Source organism: Neofelis nebulosa, chromosome 12 (genome assembly GCF_028018385.1).
Source record: "Neofelis nebulosa isolate mNeoNeb1 chromosome 12, mNeoNeb1.pri, whole genome shotgun sequence".
Classification (NCBI taxonomy): Eukaryota; Metazoa; Chordata; class Mammalia; order Carnivora; family Felidae; genus Neofelis; species Neofelis nebulosa.
Genome location: NC_080793.1, coordinates 27,009,317 through 27,035,095, shown reverse-complemented (window position 1 = coordinate 27,035,095; position 25,779 = coordinate 27,009,317). Strand labels below are relative to the sequence as shown.

Sequence of the window (25,779 nt, the reverse complement as noted above, 5' to 3'; positions counted from 1 at the left end):
TGACCACTCATCTCCTTTGTGGTATGTGATGTCCCTTGAACTATATAAGGGGCCAATGTTCTCTGCAGCCTTCAGCATACCAAAGCCATTGCTTTCCACATAAAAGTGAAGACAGGGTCCCACTCCAAAGTCATCTTTTGCCACATCTTATAACCTAGGACCCAAAGAAGTCTCATAAAGTCGTAATTGAAACATCTTCTTCACCTCCTGCTTGTGGTGGGTTCTAGAAATTGTCCATGGAGGAGTGTTGGAGAACCAATCTCTGGGACAAGCTTTATGCTCTCCTAATTGCCCTTTTCACTCACACATGTTCTTCTCTGTCCTTCCTTTAAACTGCTTGTGCAAATTGTCACTAACCCATTACAAATGCCTTGACTTTTCTAAATTCTTCTGTAAGAGACCTCTTTGGTCCCACTAGAATTCCTCAATACAAAGATAAATAAGACTTGGTCCCATCTCTCAAAGCACTGGTGCACCCTAGATGAATTTCTGTTGTGTCACTACTCGTCTGAGGGTCAGGGCTGCAGACCAAAAAGAGGCAGCAGTTCAGTGAAATGGAGACACCGTTACACCAGATATCCAAAGAGCCCTTCTGCACTCCTTGGATGTTTGTTACCAGCCACATGGCCTTCAGAAAATCACTTCACTTTTCACGTTCAGTTTACTGATTTAAGAGAAGAAACAAACAAAACCTGTTCTCTGCCTCATGGGAGGGCTGTGACAATCAAGAGGTGATGCATGTGAAAGAGTTTGGTAAACAGCAGACTCCATATGCTGCTCACCTGGGCAGTTAGTGCCTTCTCCTCCCCTCCCAAAGCACTTAGATCTGTTCTCTAACACAACGTTTATCACACTGCAGGGTATCTGTTTATACGACTGATCCCCACAGTATACTGTCAGCCACTAGAAGGCAAGGGTGTCCTCCTATTCATTTTTGGATTACCTGCCCCTGGTGTGGTGTCAGTCATAACACATTCACAAAGTACATGTTGCCTGCCTGCCTGAATTAATGTATTGAATGCAAAAATGTTAATTATACTCTGGTGTTCTGAATAATTTTGGACAAATCACATCACCTTCAGAACTTGAGTTTTCCTAATTGCTAGTAGGAAGAATATGTTAATGAGGGTTAGGAAGATATATGACTTTCACATCATATGAATTTAACCCAGAGATATCCTGTAGTGTTCAGCTAAAAATTCTTCCATTGTACAGACGAGGACATCAAATCTAAGAAAATGTGTGTGATGTGTCGAAGGACACGTGGTGACCATTGGAACCAGAATCCAGATCTCTTGACCACCAGGTCAGTGCTCTTTATAGCACTTTTTGAGATCCTCAAACAACAGTGACACAGTTACCACAGGATGATTTTATCATCCAGAGCATCATGTTGTGTTCCAGATAATAGATCTGTTCCTGGCAGAAAATAGATACTGTGGTCAATGAGGAGATACTCCTTGGTGAGAAGGAGCCTTGAACTGAGAACAAAACTGCATAGTATTGGTCAAGGTGGGTATTAGTTACTCTGAATGAATCAAACTTGAAGAGTGGCAGATGGATTCCCGTGCACCACAGCCCCACAATGAAATTAAATGACTTTATTCAGCAGACAAATACTTAAGACACTTAACAAGGCTGGGTGTCCTGTAAAGCACTGCATTGCAAAGAGAAGAGGCTGGGTAAGTTAAAGCAATGCCCCGAAGTAGGTGTCAATTCCAGAATCAGTCATCCACTCAATGTTCATTCTTCAAGTTCTTACTGTAAACCCTGATGCTTGGTACTGGACTGTCAAGGGGTTGAGGTGTGGTCTCTGTTCCCCACCCTCCTCAGCCCTGTGTGGACCATTTAGTTGAAAAGAGATGAGATAGTTGAACAGATGAGCACAAGGAAAGTTGGATTAGCTGACAGACTGTGTGCATAATGCCCTGAAGGGCATGAAGGGAGGAGTGGCCTATCATACCTGTGGGGTGGGCAGGAAAACGTAAGAAGTTGGTCAGGGAAGGAGTGGACTTTTAAAATGAATCTGCAGGGGTGCCTGGGTGGCTCAGCTGGTTAAGCATCTGACTCCTATTTTGGCTCAGGTCATGATCTCACTGCCCAGTTCATGAGTTTGAGCCCCGCAATGGGCTCTGTGCTGAAGCATGGAGACTGCTTGAGATTTCCTCTTTCTGCCCCTCCCCTACTTAAAAAAATGAAACTAAAAAAATAAAATGAGTCTGCAAAAATGAATAGCTGTTTGCCTGTCAGGCAACGAGAGTGGAAGGGGAGAATTATACCAGCAGATGAAGAACATGGAGGCTTAAATTGGCTTGGCATATTTGGGCAACTGAAAGGAGTTTGGTGGGGCAAAGGGCATGAGGGGAGTTAAGAAGGATGAGGAGGAGGTAGGCAAAATCCTTCTCATTTCAGATAAAGGATTTGTATTTTATCTTTGTGATCAAAGTGTCATGCCTGAATCCATGGCTGAGCTTCAAGGGATCCACAAACCTCTGGAAATTACACTTAAGTTCTTGTGTGTCTATATGTATGTAAATGTTACTGGGAGGAGTAGCTTCATATTTATTATTCGGTGCATCCCTACCACCACATCCTCTCTAAACACAGACATCATTAAAAACCAGCCATCTAAGGGTGCCTGGGTGGCTCAGTTGAGCGTCTGACTCTTGGTTTCAGCTCAGGTCATGATCTCACAGTTCGTGGGTTCGAGCCCCTTGGCTCTGCACTGACAGTGTGGAGCCTGCTTGGGCATCTCCCTCTCTCCTTCTCTCTCTACCCACCTCTCTGTCTCTCTCAAAAATAAGTAAACTTTTAAAATATATAGTGGTCTAGGAGATGATGAATTAGTGAAGGATTTTCAGAAGGTTGTGAGATCAGAAACATGTTTAAGACTGAGATTTCTGGTACCAGTGTGGAGAGTATACAGGTGAGTGAGGCTGGAGGCAGGGAGATGGTAGGGAAAATGCTGTAATGGTCCAGGTAGGAGACAGTGAAGCCTAAACTATGATGGTGCCACTGGGTTGGAGAGCAGGTCCCTTAAATAGTTGACTTTTAAAATAGCTTATTTTCTTTCAGCTACCCTCTAGACCCTACAACGTAATGAACAAAATAAAATCCTATATTTAGAATTAAAATAGCTTATTTAGTATTATTTTCAGACTCGAAGATGGTGCATGAGTTATCTACTGCCACTGTAACAAATTACCACAAGCTTAGTGGTTTAAGACAACACAAATTTATTCAGAAGTCCAACAAGAGTGTCAATGGGCTAAGATAAACATGTCAGCAGGGCTGCATTCCTTTTTAAAGGCTCTAGAGGAGAATTATTTATGTGCCTTTTCCCACTTCTAGGGGTTACTTACATTCCTTGGCTTGTGGCCCCTTTCCTCTGTCTTCAAAGCCAGCAAGGCTACATCTGTCTGACCATTCTTCCACAGTTACATCTCTCTCTGACAACAACCAAGAAAGGTTCTGTTTAAGGGCCCATGTGATTATGTTGGCTCCAGCTGTGCAATCTTCCTATCTCTTAATCACATGTGCAAAAATCTCTTTTGTCGTGTAAAATAACTTCACAGATTGTGGACATCTTGGTAGGGGGATGCATTATTCTGCCTACCTCAGATGGACACTCAGAACCAGAAAGGCGGGGGCAGGGAGGTGGTGTTGTCTGAGGCCTGAAAACATGTAAGCAGTAAAGTTGGGATGAGGACCCAGATCTCGTGAGCCTCAGTCCTGGGCAGATTCCAATTCCTGGTGCAATTAGGCCATGTGTGAATTACTTGTCACCGCACTCAGTAGAGGATGACTGAGTAGATGGCACTCGCCTAGGTCCTCTCCACTGTATGATGTCTAAGGGATGTGCTGGTTCCTATTTGTTGGCCAGGGTGGCTGTGATATGGCCTATAGAGGGCAAAAGGTCACCACTTCTGTGTTGCCTGGTTTTAGTTAGCACTGAACACATCTGCCAGTCTACATCCTGGGACAGCTTCTCTCATCTGTATATCACATTTCAGTGATCAGAGCTCATCCACCGTGAGGCTGTTTTAGGCTCATGGCATGGTGCAAGGGAAGATTTACAGAGGTGGAGTTGAGAGCCCAGGGTGCTGTCCTCCTTCTGTTGACCTGAACTATGTGATTTCCCCCCATTTGAGACTCATTATTCTCCTTTGTGAAATGAGATTACATAGTCCCTATGCGTAGAATGTGGAGATGATTTCTACAGTGACTGGCAAGTAAAGTAGAATGGATATACAACAATCTTAGTAAGAGATCCTTCTCTTCTTTGATTCTCAGTCCTTGATGCAGCCTTGGGACTTGGCATTCAACAGTTCACCTGCACTGGAATGTAGCAGCCAGAAATACCAGATTTTTGTAGGGAAGAGGGTCTGTCCAGGCTCTGAAAAAGCATTGCGACCACAGGCTGTGATGGATTCTACACACCATCTGTGTCAGCTCACCAAGACTTTCTGGTTAAGCTAAGGGATTTCTAGAGTCTCTAAACTACTAGAACAGAGTTATGTGTATTTCTGTGTTTCTGGGTGGCAAACATGAACACAATTTCAAAAATCTAGAAGTAGCTGTTGCAGCTTCTCTAACGTAGCCCATCAATCTCAAGAACTAACCAAAAGGGAAGTAGAAGGAACAGGAAGGGACTGGAATAAACTCTTTGGGCTCTGGCTTTGCAGTAGCAGATAGGACATTCAAGAATTTGAAAAAGTAGACATTAGCAAGACGTGGGACAGGATTAAAGAGAAGGAAGGCTTTAAGATTTTCAAAACCCTATAGGTTTTGAGTGAAACTATAGGTTGACTGAGTGAACTCCAAACAGGCTAAAATGAAAGAAATTCATCCCCAGACTCACTGTCATCATCAAACTTCTAAAAACTAAAGACAAAAAAGTTTTCAAGCAACAAGAGAAAATAGCACCTTACCTTTAAGGAAAAAGAAAAATTTACATGAAAGCATATTTATGATCAGAAACCATAGTGACAAGAAGGAAATAGCACATTTTCTTTGCAGAGAGAAAGGAACTTTCAATACAGAATCCAATATCCCAAGAAAATGTCCTCCAGGAATGGAGGATAAATCAAGACATTATCAGATAAAGAAAAACTAAGAGAATGTGAACATTATTATCTCCTTTGAGAAGAAAGGGGCTCCTGGGTGACTTAGTCTGTTAAGCGTCTGACTTTTGATTTCAGGTCAGGTAATGATCTCATGGTTTTTGAGTTTGAGCCCTGCATCAGACTCTGTGCTGACAGCACAGAGCCTGCTTGAGGTTCTCTCTGTCTCCCTCTGCCCCTCCCCTGCTCACATTCTCCCTCTCTCTCTCAATAAAATAAGTAAACTTTAAAAAAAGAAGAAGAAACTAAAGATCAGAGAGTTACTTTGTACCAAAAACACACAGCCAGAAAGCAGTGAAAGTGAAATTTGAACCCAAATTTGTTTGACTCCTGAATTCACCTTCTTTTCAAGATACTTTCTCATAACTTGCATGTGTGAAAATAGTCATTATTGATTTTGAAGGTTATCCTTTCAACACTGACCATGTGTGAGTTTTATTTTCATTATTTGTCTCATTCCAAAATGTAGGAGTTTCTCTTTTCTTCATTTAGTATGGATTAAGGACTATCTCTATACCTATCATTTCTAGAGGTGAATCAGACAAAGCATACATAGAGCCAGGATGTATACGACATGTATCTGTCACCTTCCCGATACTAGTGGCAGACAACACAAGTCAATGTAGCACTCATCCTTCTCAACCTAGACACCTAAGCAGGAAATTACAGTCTGACAGAGCTGCTGTGTCAGGTGATATTATTTGCCATTCCCGACCTAATCCTGCCCTCCAGGAACCTACAGTCCAGTGAAAGAAACAATTTTCCTACCTTCCAATTCCAAGATTTTTCTATAATAGAGTACCGGCAAATGCATGAAACTAAATGTTGAATAATAGAGAAATAATACAAGTTTATTGCACATTCACTCTTTATCAATACTGTGTTAGGTACTTTACATTTATTACTTTAACCATCACGACTGTTTTATGATATAAACTACTCTTCAACAGCTAATGGTGCTGAGAAGCTCAGAAGTATGGTAAAGATAGTCCATGACAGAAAAGTAATTTGGATCGAGGTCTGCTTGAATTAAAAAATCCATGTTTTTTCTTTTATACTTACTATGCTGCTTCTCTTTGAAAGGATCAAATTCATAAACTAGTTATATTTAAACTATTTTCATGCTATTAAGAATGTATCTAATTATAAAGCTAGAAACCTCAAGAATGTCTCCTGAAATACTCAAAGTAAAAAATAGAATTTAGAACCTAGATAAATACTCAAAATCAACAGCTCTTTTCCTGACAGCCAGGGAAAGGATATAGTGAATAAAAAGATGATATGCATAAGGATAGCATAAAATATAAAATGCTTAGAAGTTACCTTAATGACAAATTTGTAAGGTCTCTGTAAGTAAAATGACAAAATATTACCAGGAAGTAATATCTATATCAATATTTGTCTCTCTATCTATCTATCTATCTATCTATCCATCCATCCATCCATCCATCCATCCATCTATCTAACTACATATCTATCTAGTTCCCAATTACTGTTCCCAGTTACTGTTAAGATTATATTTTTTCCATGTTAAGTTATAAAATCAATACTCTACTTCTCAAATTCTTAAAGATGATGATGACAATGATGATATGTATGTATGTTATATATAAAGACTTACCAAAAAAAAAAAATCTAAAATTAGGTCAATATTTAACAGACAGAAAGTTACAAAGGGGCTTTCTGATCATTAAACAACCAGCAAAACCATAAAGAAAAAGAGATCATACCACAGAACTTAAAGGATTTTCCATATAAAAACTCACAGTGTGGAAAAATAAATCCCATCTATTTAGCAACTAATAGCCTTAATGTATAAAGAGTGTTTACAATTTGCTGAAAGTGTAAAAATGATACCAGCAAGCTTTGATAAGTTATGTATGTAAATTGTAGTACCTAGATCAGAAAACTTTACAAAATGATAATATTCAAAATCATATGGATAAATCAAAATGGAATCCTAAAAAGCTGTTCATTGAATCCATAGGAACAAAAGAAAAGAGAAACAAGGGAACCAGAAAGAGAGAAAACAAACATATAACAGACAGTAAAATGGCATACTTAAGTCCTAATGTAACAATAATAATCTTAAATATAAATAGTCTAAATACACAAACTAAAATGCAGAGGTTGGCAGAATGAATAATTACCAAAAAAACCCCATATGATCCAACTATGTGGTTTTTAAAAGAAACTCATTTCAAATACAGTGACTTAAAGAGGCTGAAAATAAAAGGATAGAAAAAGTAATATGTAAACAATTTTATTTTATTATTTTATTTTTTCACTATTTCACCATTTTATTTAAAATTTATTATACAAAAATGCTCTGTTAAAATTATCTGACTAGCCTGTTGTTTTTGTTTTTTTTACCTCTTATGTAAATTTTTAAAAATTCTATTTAACTTTTAGTTCCCATAAGTATTTAGTGAATACACTCTTAAGTCTGATCCAATGAACCCTGAAACCCATCTCCAAATTATTTAATTTTTTTCCTGCTGAATTTTAATTAATAAAATTTTTTTTAAATTTACGTCCAAGATAGTTAACATGTAGTACAATAATGTTTTCAGGAGTAGAATCCAGTGATTCATCACCTACATATAACACCTAGTGCTCATCCCAAAATGTGTCCTCCTTAATGCTCCTTGCCCAATCAGCCCATCCCCTCACCCAAAACCCCTCCAGCAACCCTAAGTTTTTTCTCTATATTTAAGAGTCCCTTATGGTTCATCCCTCTCCCTGTTTTTATATTATTTTTGCTTCCCTTCCCTTATGTTCATGTGTTTTGTATCTTAAATTCCACATATGAATGAAGTCATATGATATTTGTCTTTCTCTAATTTCACTTGGCATAATACACTCTGGTTCCATCCACGTTTCAAATGGCAAGATTTCATTCTTTTTGATGGCAAAGTAATATTCCATTATACATGCACATGTACGCACACACACACACACACACACACACACACACCACATCTTCTTTATTCATTCATCAGTCAGTGGATGGACATTTGGTCTCTCCATACTTTGTCTATTGTCGATAGCTTATCATGCAACCAATATTAAAAGACACATATGTTGCCATATTAATATCAAATAGAATATACTTCAGACAAAACCATTGCTAGAAACAAATAGGGACATTATTTAATGATAAAAGAATCAAATCAATCCATTAGAAAGAAAACAATCCACAATTCTAAATGTTGATGTACCAAGGAACTGAACCTGAAATACACGAAACAAAAATTGAACCAAAAGGACAACTCCACAATTAAAGTTGGAGATTTCAACTCCCACTGTCAACAACTGATAGAACTAATAGTAAATCAGCAAGAATATACAACTTAACAACACAATCAACTAATAGGATCTAACTGACATATGTAGAACATTCAACTGACAATAGCAGAATACATATTTTCATCAAGCACACATGGAATAGTCACCAAGATAGAACACATCTTGGAGCATAAAACAAACCTCAAGAAATTTAAAAGAATTGAAATCATACAGATGGTATTTTCTGAACACATTGGAATCAAATAAGGAATCAACAGAAAGTTAACAGGAAAACCTCCAAGCACTTGAAAACTAAACAACACGCTTCTAAATAATTCATGAATCAAGGAGGGAGTCCAATGGAGAATAAAAGAAATATATTAAACTGCATGAAAATTAAATTGTGATATATTAAAATTCATGAAACACAGCTAAAGCAGTTCTGAGAGGAAAATTTATAGCATAAACATTTACATTAGAAAAGAAGAAATGTCTTGAATCAGTTATTTAGGCTCTCACCTCAGAACCTAGGGAAAGAAGAGCAATGTAAACCTGGAGCCAGCACAAGGAAGGAAATGGTAAAGGTAAGGGCAGAAACAAATGAAAATGATAACAGAAAAACAATAGAGAAAATAGTGAAACAAACAGCTGGTTCTTTGAAAGGAGAAATAAAATCAACAACTCCCTAGGAGAATCGACAAAGAAGACAAGACTTAACAATAGAATAAATGAAACTGTATATCTATAAACCCTTCCCACATCCAAAGAAAGATAAGGGAATACCAAGAACAATTCTACATGCATACATTTGACAACTTGGATGAAATGGACTACATCATAAAATACACAAACTACCACAACTCAATCAGTATAAAATACATAATTTGAATGGCTTTGTGACTCAAAAAATTGAATTTGGAATTTAAAAACCATCCCCTCAAAATCTCTAAATCTAGTTGGTTTCACTGGGGAATTTTACTGAATGTTTAAAGAAGAATTAATATGAATTCTGCACACTCTCTTCCAGATAGTAAAAGAAGGACTACTATCCAATCCATTTGATGGAAATAGTATTACCCTGACACCAAAACCAGCTAATGATGATACCAAAAAACAAAAAAACAAAAAAAAAACAAAAACAAAAACACAAAACTACAGACCAGTATACCTCATGAGTATACATATAAAAATCCTTGGGGCGCCTGGGTGGCTCAGTGGTTAAGCGTCTGACTTTGGCTCAGGTCATGATCTCGCGGTCCGTGGGTTCGAGCCCCGCATCAGGTTCTGTGCTGACAGCTCAGAACCTGGAGCCTGTTTCAGATTCTGTGTCTCCCTCATTCTCTGACCCTCCACTGTTCATGCTCTCTCTCTCTCTGTCTCAAAAATAAACGTTAAAAAAAATCCTTAGCAAAATATTGGTAAATAGAAGTCAGCCATATAAATTTATTCCCAGATACCTTATTGCCATTTTATGTTTTTATATTATATTTCATATTTTATTGTTTCTGGTAGATCAGAATGAGATTTTTTTCATATTGTTCTTTTGTCCAGATACATTTGCTAAATTTTTAATTCTAAAATTTTGTGGATTCCTTATATTTTCAAAAGATGAGAATGTCATTTTCAGGTAACCTCTTCCTCTTTCTCTCTCTCTCCTTGTTGAATGTTACTCATAGGTCCACCCAATCCTGAGATAGTAACATTCAATCCATACATCCAAAGGAAAGGCAGATTTGTATTGTATATCCTGTTCTGAACAGCATTAAGGACCATTATAGATAGAATAAGACAGAGAGCACCTAGACTTTGATTCAGGGTCCTAGGTTTGAATACCAATCTTTTTTTTTTTTAATGTTTTTATTTATTTTTGAGAGAGAGCCAGACAGAGCTAGTGGGGGGAGAAGCAGAGAAAAAGAGGGAGACACAGAATCCGCAGCAGGCTCCAGGCTCTGAGCTGTCAGCACAGAGCCCGATGCGGGGCTCGAACTCACAGACCTTGAGATCATGACCTGAGCTGCAGTTGGACGCTCAGCTGACTGAGCGTCGGCTCCCTGAATACCATTCTTGCTGCTTACTGGCTGGCTATATTAGTTTGCTCTGGCTGCCATAATGAAATACTACAAAGTGGCTTAAACAAAAATTTATATTCTCATTGTTCTGGAGGCTACACCCCAAATCCAGGTATCAGAAGGTTTTGTTTCTCCTGAGGCCTTCCTCCTTGACTTGCAGGTGGCCACCTTCTTACTGTGTCCTCACATGGTCTTTCTTCTGTGTGTCCGTGTCCAAATGTCTTCCTATAGGAACATCAGTCAGATTGGATGGGGGCCCATGCTAAAGACCTCATATTAACTTAATTATTTCTTTAAAGACCTTGTCTAAATACAGTCACATTCTGAGATATGGGTTAGGACATCAACACATGAATTGTCAGAGGACACAATTCAGCCCCAAACAACCGGGTAATCATTCGCATTCTGCTTAGCTTTCTGTGTCTCTCTGTGCTCTTATTTAAAGTGAGTGGGTAGATTATATGACCTCTGTGTTTCCTTCCAGTTCCCAGTTTTCCAAGCTTTCATCATTTTCAGCTTGCTGGTAAGCACTCTGTCTTCACAAATCTCTTCATTTCTCCATGGATTAGCATGGCTTATACTGTGTAGTATTGTTAAGTGAATAGCTACATTTTCCTGATTCAAAGGCAGAAGTCAGTTCATACACATGAAACTGGTTTTCTGGAGGATCTGGGACTAGGAGTTGTTAATTTGACTGAAACTCCTCACTGAGAGAGAAGAAAATAATTGAAGTTGCAGAGAAAGTAAAACAGAACACATAAGGGGAATTCATTGAAAGGGGGCTTGAAGGCGGGAGGGAGACATGTATAGAAGAACCTCGAAGGCAAAAACGAAGGAAAATCTGCTCCACTGTGCCCACAACCACTGTCAAGTGAGTGATGTAAGTCACTTCTCCTCTTTCATACTTTTTTTTTTAATGTAAAAGATGTGTGCTTGGTGTTCAGGGACCATCCTGATTTCGTGTAACCTGATTCTTTTCAATAAAGAAGGTGATTCATTAAATGTGTAACTAAATGTGATTCCATTTTTATAACCTTGCTAGGCTTATATAAAAATAGTCACAGCTCAGGGAAGAAAAATCTTTTGTCAGATCGAGTATATAAATTCTTGGTTCATAAACCACAATCAGCTGTAGAAAGGCTGTGGAGAGACATCTGAGGGCAGCAGAAAGAATGGAGAATTTGCTCCCTGGAGACTAGGTTTTTGTCTCTGTTCTGATATTTCCTCCCAAGCAGGTCCACTTCTGTAAGCATCATCTGAAATGAGTTTAAAAGGACCCCAACCTGACCAGTGGGGCATCCCTCCTGGTGGAACTAGAAGGGAATTTCAGAACCAAAATGCAGCTCATTTCTCTGGAAGCAAAATCAGAGTGGCTGGTGAAGGTGAACAGTATCCGGAGCATAGAGCAATAGAGACCCATGTGTGGTGTTTGCATTACCACTCCCTCTCCCTCACAGCCTATCTGACGTCACTCACCAAGCGTGGCAGGCTCTGCCTCTGACTATGAATGTGTCTTACCATCCTTCTAGCCATTGTGCTCTGGGCAGGCACTATCAATTGATTAGAGGGAACATGGGAGGTGAAAACAGTTTGCTCTCCCTGGCCTAGAGCTTAGTCAGAATGATGGAACCAGACTCACTGAATTTTATTGAAATAAATGTCAGAAAAATTAACAGGGTGGACTCAGCAAAGACAGCTGGCTGCTGAAAAGCAAGGAAAAGGTCAGGTCAAATGTAAAGGATGACTGGCACCATGGCCCCCGTGGTAGGAGAAAACAGTAGACGAAGTGGGTCACAGACAGCATGAAATCTCAGAGAGTGGACAAAGTGGGAGTGGGTGGGGAAGTATCTTGGAATTATGACCCAGTTGCAGGGACTTATGTTTGGCCATCGCTGCCTAGAAGAGGCAGTGCTTGGACCTGCTGGTTGGCTAAATGCAGTGTCTGTGAGCCCCGGGTCCCTGGGGCACTGTTGGTCAAGTTGTCGCTGCTGCCCTGACTGCAGTATACGCAAGGGCAGTGGGAAACTGGCACGAAAGAAAATGCTGGTGCTCTGCAACCACAAATGAGTCCAATCTGATTTCTATCATGTACCACTTTCGTGGCCTTGGGCAAGATATTTCGCTCTCAGAGACTCCGTTTTCTTGATAGATCTTTGGGATTATCATGCTGTGTCTTTCGTGGTGTGATAGTAAGAATCCGATACATAGTAAATGCTTACTAAATAGCAGGTATCACTGTTATTTTTCTCACCTTACCTCTGCCTCTGGAGCAGGCTCAGCTGTTGGATCCAAGGAAAGGAATAGTAAGAGTCTAAACTAATATTAGACTACTGGGAATGCACTTTATTACAATCAGACATTAAGCTGATTTTGTGCTGGTTTCAGTCATTGAGAGGGCTGATTTATTTCTGGTTTACTCATACCTCCAGCCCTTCTGCAGTCCCAGTGGAAAATCCACCGTGTTTACGAGGCCTCAAACTCTGACTTTCTGTCTCATCCGCCTGGGAGACTGCTGGAGGTTCTGATCGACGCCTGCCACCTGTGAATTGGTAAGTCCCTCAAGGGGAAAATTGTCACAGACTGTCTCTGTGTTCCTTTTTTCTTTAGGATCCTGGACCCATATGTCCTGATTTTGAAATATTTTTATCTGGGCTGCTAGTTACTCTCAATAACAGAATTAGTCCATAAAACCTAGTTTGTTATAATTTAAATAGAGAAAATTCCTTACTTATTTAATGTGTATATGAAAAAAATAACTAGTGCATAAAAATTATGATAATTTTTCATTTAAAAAGGAAGCAATTTAAAGAAAAAAGTGCTGAGTAAAAACGTTACACATGATATGCTATGCTGTTTTCAGTTCACTGCTTTAGTACATAGTAGGTTTTCAACATTTATGGTCAAGTCTCTACTACTCTTGCTTTGAATACTGCAAGTTACCTTCCTGGTCTTTCTGCCTTCTGTCTATCACTCCTCATTCAAAATATATGTCATACCCTAATCTAAAATATTTGAAACACAAAACTGGTCATATTCACCTTTTGGTTGAAACCCTTCAATGGATCTTATATCGGTAAAACTTCTTTCAGAGTAAAAGTGGCTTGAATATGAATGTACTTAACTTGCTCACAAACAACAGATGTAAAGTTAACCAGTTTGAAAGGCGGTAAGTTAGTTTAGTAATGTCAGAGACCTGGGTTGGTTTCTCTGATATTCTTTTGGTTTTCTATTCATGGACTCAAGGAGGCTGCCATGGCTCCTGAAATCACATTTGCATGGGCTGACAAAAAGGAGAGGTGGCATAGCTCTCCTTTTATCAACGGAGCAAAATCTTTCCCAGGAGTCCTCTAAAAACTTTCCCTTTTTTTCCCTTTTCAATGTTCAGACCTGAGACATGGGACCTTTCCCTTGCTGACTTATCTCTGGTGTACTCTGGGTCACTGAGACTGGGACAGCGAGTGTCTGGGAGGTAGACTGTGGCTGCAAAGCTGCAGCAAAGAAGAATGGGTATTTTTAGCTGAATATTAGTATTCACACCAGCGAGGCATTTTTTATATGATAAGGTCAAAACCTTTTATCAGGGCGTTAGTAATTCTTTCATGTTGCAAGATACCACATTGCATCCAAACGTGGTTAGTATTTATTGAAGAGCTGTACTGGGGAGTAGGGAAGCCCAAGAAACCAATTCAACAAGTCTTCAGGATAACTAGATGCCGTCAGCCTATCCCACGGCAGCTCTGGGCTTATCCAGCATAGACGAGTGGGAGTGAGAGTCTCATGACCCTGCTCAGGTGCATCGGCCATTGTGTTGAATCAGTCCATCTCTGACACCCCTCAATGTCTCAACCACTTCTTCACCCTCCTACCATTCCTGACCATTGACTGTGTGGATCTTACATTGGTACTTCCAGTGATACAATTGAGGAAGTCCGTCTCTTTCCTGAAGAGGTCATGTCCTATGCAACCTTCAGGATTTGGGCTCCAGCATCATGAGAAGTGTCTGTTGACCCTTTAAGCAGTTCTTGCTGATGCTTCCTGGCCCCTCGGCTTGCCATACCACAGAACCGACATCTCTCTATTGAAATTGCCTTGCCCTGGGAGACTTATCAAGAGATAGATTTTTGGGCCCTGCCCCTCCCCCCAAGATTCTGACTCCATAAGTCAGGAATGGGCCTAGAGATGTGCATTTTAATTTACATGATTCTATAGGAGGAAACATGGACCATAGTTTTAAAATATCAACCCTATGTATTAGACCCTTTACACAGCAACTCTTACGAATCTCCTCAAAGAGTTCTGTGTGGTTATTATTAAAATCCTGATTTCATAATTGGGGAACTGGAGGCTCAAAGAGCACAAAAGCACACAGTGAAGAATGATGAAGCCAAGCTTATTCCAGAGCACCTGCTCTTGAGTCATGCCCAGCCCCCTCGTTATAGTTCAGCACCCTGGCACCCCCAAGGCTTCCTCCTTTCTCGTTAGCAAAGCTGGGCCAGGTCTGGTTCTCAAAATGGCTGCTCAGGAGAGAAGCACATGCTCCTCCACAAGAAGGCATTGATGGAGCCCCAGTGGCCCTTCTCTAATGAGGGCAGGCTGTACTAGGAAAGCGGTGGGACCCAGTCCACTGAGGTTTCCAGAGTGCTTATTCTGAGGAAAGGAAAGTATAAAGAATGGTGCCGATTTCCCTCTAGCAACTTCCCTTTCTACAGCCACAGGAAGTCCTTTGAAGACCTGTGAGTACTGTACGTGGGATCTGGGCTTTTTTCTGACTCACTCAAATTGGTGGCACGGTAGAAAAGCAGGGCCTAGGCAGCTTCAGGTTAGAGCAGAAAGGAAGGACTACAAGCATGGAGGAAGAGAGATGAGGAAAAGCCCGGGGTTGGAGCTGGTAGTTTCATGTAAATTGTAGGATTCAGAAGATCTGAGTTCAAATCCAGACCCTGCCACTCAGCAGAGTGAGGTTGGGAAAGTTGTCTCATTTGTCTGGGCTGCAGCTTGCTTTTCTACAAAGCGGGCATATGATCCAAGCCTCAGCTTCTGTTGTTGGGATTAATGGAGACTCTTGACTTGAGTGTGATGCTTTTTGGTGTGACCAGGAGACATCTCTTCCTTGAAGGTGGAGAGGGCACTGGACAGCCACATGCTCACATGCATTCCCCAAACCCCACAGCCCCAAGCCACTCCTGGCCGAGAATCCAGGGCTTTTTAACGGTTGGAGGCTGAGGGAGAAAAAAGTTTGTTAGCCTTCTCCCTGCTCACACCTTACACACACTTGTTGTAACAGAAGCAAGCCGGGATACATCTAGGTCCCAGGGGACCGCAGAAGTGACAGAGTCAGAGCAATTAGCTGAGACTTCTACAGAGGTCCTCAAAAAGTCATCCTTGCATCTAATCTTTAGGCCTTCCTCCTGAACCCCTGCCATCTGTGCCTCCTCATTGTCCCCTTGGAAAACCCACAAAACAGAAAAAGGGGGACCTGTCCTGTTCTGTAGCCAGTGTCGATGGAGCAGAATTTCAAGGTTCAGATAGTGTGGTGGGAACATAAGCGAGAAAATGTAGCAAATACTACCAGCTGATGTGTGTGTGCCTTCAGTGCTTTTGTCTGGGGGAAGAATCTGCAATTATTATTTGTTTTTAAAATGTGTACATCACATCCAGGTATAACCGCATCCAAAGAAGTGTGCCCTCATTAGCGTAGAGCTCGGTGATTTCAGAGTGAACACGAGTCAAAAGAGCAGGAAGCAGGCGGTAGAAGCCTCCAGAAGTCCCTCTCAAACTCTCTCCAGTCACTAACTACTACCCCAGCTCCTGTAGCATGGATCCATTTTCCTACCTTTTCACGTCTGGAATCATCCATGATTATTCTATATCCAGCTGCTGCTGCTTGACCTTATGTCCCATAAGATGTGTCCATGTTGTTCCATGTAATTACAGATTCCTCTTTATTCCATTATGTTAGTATCCCACCAGGTATTGATGCAATGCAGGGTTGGCAGTCGATTCCTATCCTGCATAGTGCTGTCGTGCACATTCTTGAAAGTGCATACCTTTCGGTGGACATCTGCACTCTTCTTGTTTGAGTGTGTGCTCACGAGTTGAGATGCGGGGTCAAAGTATGTGTATGTTGGTTTTCCAGGCCGGTTATACAGCTCACATTCCCACCAGACGCCTATGAGGATTTCAGCTACACTTCTTTGACAACATTTGGCATTTTTCCTTCTTTTTTCCTCTCCATTATAGCCCTTCTGGTGGGCATACAGTGAGCCTGGCAACTTTTAACAAATAGAGCTTGATGTCTTCAGAAGCCCTCTCCAGGTTTCACAGTCCTTGTCAATCCCTGCAATCTTACGTGAGGCCAGTGCACACATTTATGCCTCCTGCCATGTTCCAAAAGGCATGTGAGTTTGAAAGCCCTGACATGTACTCTCTCATCCAGTTCCAAAATTAGGTATATTATTATTCCCATTTTACTGAAGCAGAAACTGAATCACTGGCCCAAGGTCACACAGCAAGAAAGTGACAAAAGCACAGGCCATCAAAGGCTGGACCTGTGCTCGTGTGCCTTTTGCAAGCAGTATAATTAGCATGAGACAAGAAAAAGTGGTAGGAAAACTGTATGCTCTTATAAAAACTGGATTCATTTCTAACTGGCTATACAAACTTAAATCAGTACACTCTTCTGAACCTCAGTTTACTTGCCTGTAAAATGGGGATGATGATAAAATATCTTAAAGGGATATTTGGTGGATTAAATGAGACCACTAAGAGAAAGTGACACCAATGCCTAAAAAACAATAAATATAAATTAAAGGGTTAAGTGGAAGATGGTGACTTGAATACAGGTCTCTCCTTTCCCTACTGGTGTGGCCAAACGAATATGAAAGTACCAATAGTTCTGCACTGGCATGGAGAACTCAGGAAAGTTGTTGTCCACATTCCTCAGACTTTATGGGCTTTCTCATGAGAAGAGTAGAGTTGGGCAAGAGCAAGGGGAGTTGTCGAGCCCGGTGGGAAACCCTGGTGGAAGCTTTCTTGAGGAGACACAGGAGGACTGAGGACACAGGTAGGCACTGGTGCAGGGAGGAAATGCTTCACTGGCTACCCCGTCCACAGTGGCAGACTGATGGCCTTCCAAAGTGGGTCTGCAGAGGTGCTTCCAAGGAGAAGAGTCCCCACGGTGAGGCTTCTCTGTTGTACATAGACAGTAACACAAGGCCGAAGGCAAGATGGGCACATGTGCTCCTATAGTAGCCAAGAGAGGGAAAGCAGGAGCAAACAGAGTTCTGGGTATGTCAGCATCCAATATAGAGTAAGTTCCCTAAGGAATGGCCCATGCTAATGTCCCCACCTTCCCCACTCAGGGTGCCACCACACAGAGCTAGAAAGTAGCTAGCTCTCTAGTCTAGGATTTGAGATGGGGCTTCTAAAGGAGAAAACAGAGGAGAGGAAATCAACAAGGATCCACCCATCCTGTTTATAAGAAAAAAAGTCAGCCTTGTGTACAATGTGTCCTCTTTCTACTTGACTGAACACAGATCTACCAAGATGGAAGCAGTGAAAAGATGCTGCAAAATAAAAAAAGGGAGGAAAACCTATCACTCAAGTTTCAGGAAAAGAACTTATTTTTGGAAAAACTTTCTGAAAACATGCAGAGAAAAATTAGGAAGAACCTGCCTGGAATTTAAAATGTTGACTAACAGCTTTTTCCAACATACTCATAAAGACAATTAAAAAAAAACCAACAATTCTCCAAACAGCCTTAAAAGCTGAAACTGAGAAATAGCATATCAAAATAGGAAAGATATTGAAACTGTAAGACACAAAGAGATGGATTGAGGAAAATGTATCTAGGTTTAAGTGCACAGACGCTGCATTGCACAGACCAGAATTGCTTCTTGTAAAAAAAAAAAAAAAAAAAAAGGAGGTCTAAAAATAAGCAGGGAGATACTTTGTGTCTTTTCCATAGTCTTATTTAGAATAAGCCACTCAAGATCAAAAGCAAACAGGAAATAGCAGGGGTGTCTCTCTGTTCTATCGTGTACTAAGAATCACACAACGTTATATTCCTTCTTCTGTGTTGGTTCATCCACCCATCTTGGCCATGTCTGTCCTTTCAGGGAAGACAGACATGGTCAAGAACAAGGCAGGAATAGCAACACTGTGTGCTAGAAATGCAATATCTATAAGTAAAGCACTGAAGTCAGGTGCAGGAGCAGGAAGAACAACACAGGTGGGAATACAGGTGTGAGGCAGGCAGAGAGGGGGCTCGTGTGGTGCTTAGAAGAATGCACAAGCAACCAGACTGTCCTGAATCTGCCACTAACTACTTGAGGATTCTTGAAGGTCTCTCTGGGCCTTAGTTTTTCCACCTATAAAATAGGGATAATAATAGTTCCTACCTACTTAGTAGAGTTATTGGGAGGATTAAAGGAGGTTATATGTGTCATGTGCTTAGGAGGACCTGGAATATAATTTTAATAATAATAATGATGTCTATCTATCTATCTACCTACCTACCTGTCTATCTACCTATCTATTTACCTATCTTTGCAAGGAGAAAGGTGGTTGGGAAAGTGAAAAATAACACTGCTAGAACAGATTATATTATGTCTGGACTTCTGGATTTCACATATAAATAACATTTCAAAGAAAATTTTGGAAATCAACATTGGGTTGCCATTTATTTTATCTTACAAATAAATATAAGATAAAATTTACATTTAAAAAATTTAAATTTAAAAAATAAGAGCAGGGGTGCCTGGATGGCTCGGTTGGTTAAGCGTCTGACTTGGTTTCAGCTCAGGTCATGAGCTCATGGTTTCATCAGTTCAAGCCCCATGTCAGGTTCTGTGCTGGCAGCACAGAGCCAGCTTGGGATGTTCTCTCTGTCCCTCTCTCTCTGCCCCTCGCCACCTGTGCTGTCTTTGTCTCTCTCAAAATAAATAAATAAACTTTAAAAAATTTGAAAAAAAGCAAAGGAGGTTAGTTAGCATAAACATTGAAAAATTAATCTCGAATAAAGAAGTGTCTCTTAATTATTCTCAATACATTGCCTGCTTTTTTTTCTCCATTTAGAGGAGATAAGTGAACACTTCATCTGAAACGTGCATTGGTCTAAAGGCTGTAGTTTGGAAAATATCCCAATAAATGAAAAAATGCTAATAACTGAGAAGTAGACTAGGAATTGTGTCCATCAACTTGCCCACCAGTTATAGATACGAGATACCCACCACACAAAGGCAGAAAGGGATCCAAAGGCAAGTCGTTATCCTGATGTCCATAAGGCTTATCTATACCAAAGAGTCCTACTAGCCAAGAAAAGTAAATGTACACCCTAGGGAAGAAAGGGGCATAAACTAAAGTGAGCTGATTAGTCTGAATACATACATAAAGTAAAACAAACGAAAAGCACTGCAGAGTAAACAACTGAGAGAGGGGCGCCTGGGTGGCTCAGTTGGTTGAGCGTCCGATTTCAGCTCAGGTCATGATCTCGCAGTCCGCGAGTTCAAGCCCCACTCGGGCTCTGTGCTGATGGCTTGGAGCCTGGAGCCTGCTTCGAATTCTGGGTCTTCTTCTCTCTCTGCCCCCTCCCCCACTCATGTTCTGTCTCTCTCTCTCTCTCTCTCTCTCTCTCTCTCTCTCTCTCTCTCTCTGTCAAAAATAAATAAACATTAAAAAAAAATTTTAAAAACTGAGAGGAGTCAGAGAAGGAGAATATTTCTGAAAATAAACTCTCAAAAATAGCCAAGAACTACTTTAATGCAATGAGTGGCGACCAGCCTATCAAGACTTTATATATATATTTACTATTATATATATATATATATATATATATATATATATATATATATATATAGACACAGAGTCAACCCTCATTATTTGCAGATCTTGTATTTGCAAATTTTCACACTCACTAACGTTTATTTGTAACCCAAATCAGTGTTCACAGCCATTCACAGCGTCACAAAATCTTTGAGTTGCCCAATTTGCATGTTCCCAAGTAAGTTCAAATGAGGCACCACTCTGCCTTTTGTTGCTTTTCTCATGCTTTAAACTAAGTATGCTTTTCTTATGCTGTAAACTAAGTGTATTTAGTGTTGCTTTTCACATTTTTTGTACTTTTTGTTGTTGGTTTCACTGTTTAAAATGGACCTAAGTGCATGGGCTGGTGTTCCTAAGCACAAGATGAGTCTGATATTAATGAATCATATGTATGTATATATGTGCACATACATATTAGTGTTTAAACAGAAATACACATAAAACAAGGTTATCCACTGATCAGTTGATAAAAGCATTGTGACCAGAGTCTTACAGGAACCTTATCCTATATTTCTTTTAGGAACAGTAATTCAATACTTGCTAATTCACTGTTTGCAGTGTCTTTATAGAACATAACTGCTGTGAATAACAAGAATCTAATTATGTGCCTATACATATATAAGCACATGTACACAGGAATATATATATATATATATATATATATATATGTATATATCACAATGATACTGAAACAGTAATTGAGTACAAATCAAAGAAATGAAACAGGAGATCCTGAAATAGACCTTACATAGCTTAGTATAGTGTAGTTTTATTTAGTGTGCTGTTATTTTGTTTACTGTTATTAGGTTTACTGTGATCTCATTTTATTTATATTTAATTTTTTTTCATTTTTTTTATTTTAACTTTTATTTTTTACTTTTTAAAATTTACATCCAAATTAGCGTATAGTGCAACAGTGATTTCAGGAGTAGATTCCTTAGTGCCCCTTACCCATTTAGCCCATCCCTCCCCCACAACCCCTCCAGTAACCCTCTGTTTGTTCTCCATATTTATGAGTCTCTTCTGTTTTTTTCCCCCTCCCTGTTTTTATATTATTTTTGTTTCCCTTCCCTTATGTTCTTCTGTTCTGTGTCTTAAGGTCCACATATGAGTAAAGTCATATAATATTTGTCTTTCTCTAATTTTGCTTAGCATAATATCCTCTAGTTCCATCCACGTAGTTGCAAATGGAGAGATTTCATTCTTTTTGATTGCCGAGTAATACTCCATTGTATATACATACCACATCTTCTTTATCCATTCATCCATCGATGGACATTTGGGCTCTTTCCATACTTTGGCTATTGTTGATAGTGCTGCTATAAACATGGGGGTGCATGTATCCCTTCGAAACAGCACACCTGTATCCCCTGGATAAATGCCTAGTAGTGCAATTGCTGGGTCATAGGGTAGTTCTATTTTTAGTTTTTTGAAGAAGCTCCATACTGTTTTCCAGAGTGGCTGCACCAGCTTGTATTCCCATCTATTTAGTTTACCTTAATGTAACATAATACAATATAGTATTTAGACACAGGAAAGCACAGATGAAAATAATATATAAGGTAAAGATGGTAAATCTAATTGATGTTATGTAAACTAACTAAAGAATTGGAGGGGTGCCTGGGTGGCTCCTTCAGTTAAGCATCCAACTCTTAATTTCAACTCAGGTCATGATTTCTTGGTTCATGTGTTTGAGCCCCAAGTCAGGCTCCACACTGACACCGTGGAATCTGATTGGGATTGTCTCTCTTCCCGCTCTCTGCCGTTCTTCCTCTCAAAATAAGTAATTAAACATTTAAAAAAAAAATTGGAAAAATACCTAAGTTCTATTCCTATCTCACACTGACAAAATTATTACCCCTTCTTTATGTTTTTATTTATTATTATTTTGTTAATGTCTATGTATTTTTGAGAGAGAGAGGGAGAGACAGACTCTGAAGCAGGCTCCAGGCTCTGCTCCCCAACGTGGGGCTCAAACTCACGAACCACGAGATCATGACCTGAGCTGAAGTCAGACGCTTAACCGACTGAACCACCCAGGTGCCCCTTACCCTTTCTTTATATTTTTAAGTAATAGAAGGTTGAGTGTATTTATCTGTATTTTCTAACTTTTACCATAAATATAAAGTGTTTGTGTAATAAATAAGAAATAATAACTTTGATTATTAAAATTCACAGTCAAATTGGAATAATAATAATCTGGGTCCAAAATTCTATGCAATATCAACTAAATTGAAAAAAAGTGATAGGGAAGAAGGGAGAAGAAATTAAAGAGTACTCATTTCCTTGGTTGATAGAGTGGAAATTCAAGAAATACTATTTCATTGTTTTACTTTGAAAATTAGAACATATAGGTTTAGGCTTCAAAAGTAATTTTAAAAAATGGACACAGATGTTCTCAAGTGTTTCCACATAAGTCCCCCTAACATCAGAGAAAGTGAACACATGCCCCAGGGGTCTGTCAACATAACCCAGAATGGCCCAATCCCAGATAGAGATTTCAGAAGTGTCATGTGAATTTTTCATTTTATCACATTACATATCAGTATTGATTTTAATAATAAAACTTTTTTATTTCTTTACCATTTAATGCAAGTGATACTTCAAGAGCATGTATTTATCCTGTGTCATGACACATCCCAAGTGCATTGCTGTATATCCCCAGGGGTGCATGAACTAATGGCATAAAGACTATGCTCTAAAACTTCTAAGTTATTAGAGAAAAATCAAATATGTATACATATATGCATAATATTATTAAAAATGTAAGACATAAATCCAGATAACAGACATAAGACAAAACAGAGCAACTATGATTATAACTGTAAATAGGATGATTCTCTTATCAAGAAATAATACTCTTGAACATGGATAAAAAAAAATTCCAACTACAACCCCTGGATGTGCATAAAGAAAAGTGGTTTTGATAGATTAATATTTAAAGGATAGTCCAAAAGCAGACCAATCCAAATGAAAAAAAAATCCTAGGGATAGGATATTAAAGTAGAAATCAAAGGCAAAATCATTTAAAACATAAAAAAAAAATTTAGGTTGATAAAGTACATAAGTGAAGATAAAGTAACAAAGCCATGAGTCTTTGAATAATAAAGTACTAAGATCTATAAAGCAATAATAGTTAGAAACTTAAGAATTAATTAATAGAATTGTTAATCGGATACAGGATATCTAATCTATGGGATTAGTTTCCTGTATAGGCACATATTGAAATCTAAGTCTCCAAATAGAAAATGCAACTCTTTTCATAGGTTTATGAAACATTTTAAGATGTTCATTATAATCCTCCAAGAATAGGTTAATAAACTATAGAGGCTTTACGGGTCGATTCTATCTGAAGAGTACAATGAAACTGGAAGTCAGTAGCAAGGGAATATCATTAAAACCCAATCACCTGGAAAAGCAGAAGATAGTCTTGTAAATAATTATTAATACAAAGAGCAAAAAACTTAAACATTATTTGAAGTATTTTTAAAAATATCCAAATAGAAGCATTAAATATAAAAGTGAACTTCATAGGATCCTGCCATAGTTGTACAGAAGATAAGTTATGACTTTTTATGTTTTTATCATTGCACAAGAAAGAATGGAAATAAATTGATTAATTAATTAACTCAAGAAACTAGAAAAAGAACCCATAGGTCAATAGATAAATCTCGATGAAAATCAGAAAATATTTTTGAAGTACATGATAATAAAAATACTACATAGAAAAAATTACAGAAAGCAGCCTAAGCTGTTCTTGGAAGGATATTTATTGCCTTAAATGCATAAAATAGAAAAGAAGAAAGGCTAAAAACAATGATTTAAGTGACCACCTCAAGAAGTTAGGGAAAGAAAACTCAAAAGACAATAATATGAAGTAAATTATTTTGAAGAACACAAATTAATAAAATAGAAAACAAGCAAGCAGTTGATAATCAACAAAAAGAAATGCTGATTATTTGAAAACAATTAATAATATTTACAAAGCTTTGACAAGATTAATAAAGTAAAAAAGAGCAAAAGAAAATATTGCCAAAAGTGGAAATTTAAAAAGGGAATAATTAGGGACACCTGGGTGGCTCAGTTGGTTGAGCGCCCGACTTCGGCTCAGGTCATGATCTCCCAGTCTGTGAGTTCAAGCCCCATGTCAGGCTCTGTGCGGAGGGCTCAGAGCCTGGGCCTGCTTCGGATTCTGTGTCTCCCTCTCTCTGACCCTCCCCCGTTCATTCTCATTCTCTCTCTCTCTCTCTCTCTCTCTCTGTGAAAAATAAATAAATTAAAAAAAATTTTTTTAAATAATAAATAAATAAATAAATAAAAAGGGAATAATTATAGACTCTACAAACATTAAAAAGAAAATAAGAGATTACTTTGAAAGAGTTGGTCAATAAATTTGAAAGTCAGATGAAATTGACAAATGTTTAGAACAACACAACTTACCAAAGCTGACTCAAGGAGAATTTTTAACTACTGAATAACCTATACGCCTATTAGAGAATTGAATATGTAAATGAGACCTTCCTATAGAGTGTTCTCCAGACCCAAGTGCCTTCATAGTGCAGAATTCACACCTGCAGGTTTTTGTAAATATTTAAGGAATAACAACCTTCTTTTTAAAAAATTCAGAGACTAGAAAAATAGGAAATACTTCCAAGTAATGTATCTCTTTGAATTAGTATTTTTGTATCCTTTTGGTAAATACCTAGTACATCCCAATGTTTATAGTAGTGCTATCAACAATAGCCAAATTATGGAAAGAGCCCAAATGCCCATCAACTGATGAATGGATAAAGAAGTGGTACATGTGTACATATATACATGTATGTATGTATGTAGTACATGTATGTATATTATACGTGTGTATGTATGTAATATTTCTGTGTGTGTGTGTGTGTGTGTGTGTACACACAATGAAACATTACTCAGCTGTAAAAAAGAATGAAACCTTGCCACTTAGAACAACATGGATGGACCTAGAGAGTATAATGCTAAGTGGAGTAAGTCAGAGAAAGACAAATGCCATTATGATTTCACTCATATGTGGAATTTCAGAAACAAAACAAATGAACATCGTTGCGGGTGGGGGGAGCAAGAAACAGACTGTTAACAAACTGGAGAACAAACTGATAGTTACTAGAGGGGAGGTAGTGGGGGGATGGTTTAAATAGGTGATGGGGATTAAGGAGGACACTTGTGATGAGCACTGGGTGTGGTATGGAAGTGTTGAATCATTAAACTGTACACCTGAAACTAGTATTACACTGTATGTTAACTAACTGGAATTTAAATAAAAACTTGGAGAAGAAAAATACTTCCAAGTCATTATGAGTGCAGCATAATTCTGACACAAAATCTGATAAGAACATCATAAGACAGTAAAATCACAGGCCAGTTTCTTTTATGAGTATATATGCAAAAATACTAAACAAAATATTTGCAAATGTGTATAAAAAGAATAGCTCATCATGATCAAACTG

At 38.9% G+C, this 25,779-nt stretch overlaps 1 long non-coding RNA gene across 1 annotated transcript in view; it reads left to right on the top strand.

The window, feature by feature from the left end:
- Positions 1–12,915: 12,915 nt before the first annotated feature.
- The window catches only part of LOC131491541 (uncharacterized), a 140,824-nt gene continuing 127,960 nt past the window's right edge, over positions 12,916–25,779 (top strand). The window contains exon 1 of the long non-coding RNA XR_009251515.1: positions 12,916–13,029. This is a non-coding gene — a long non-coding RNA (uncharacterized LOC131491541). The remainder of the gene's footprint in view (positions 13,030–25,779) is intronic.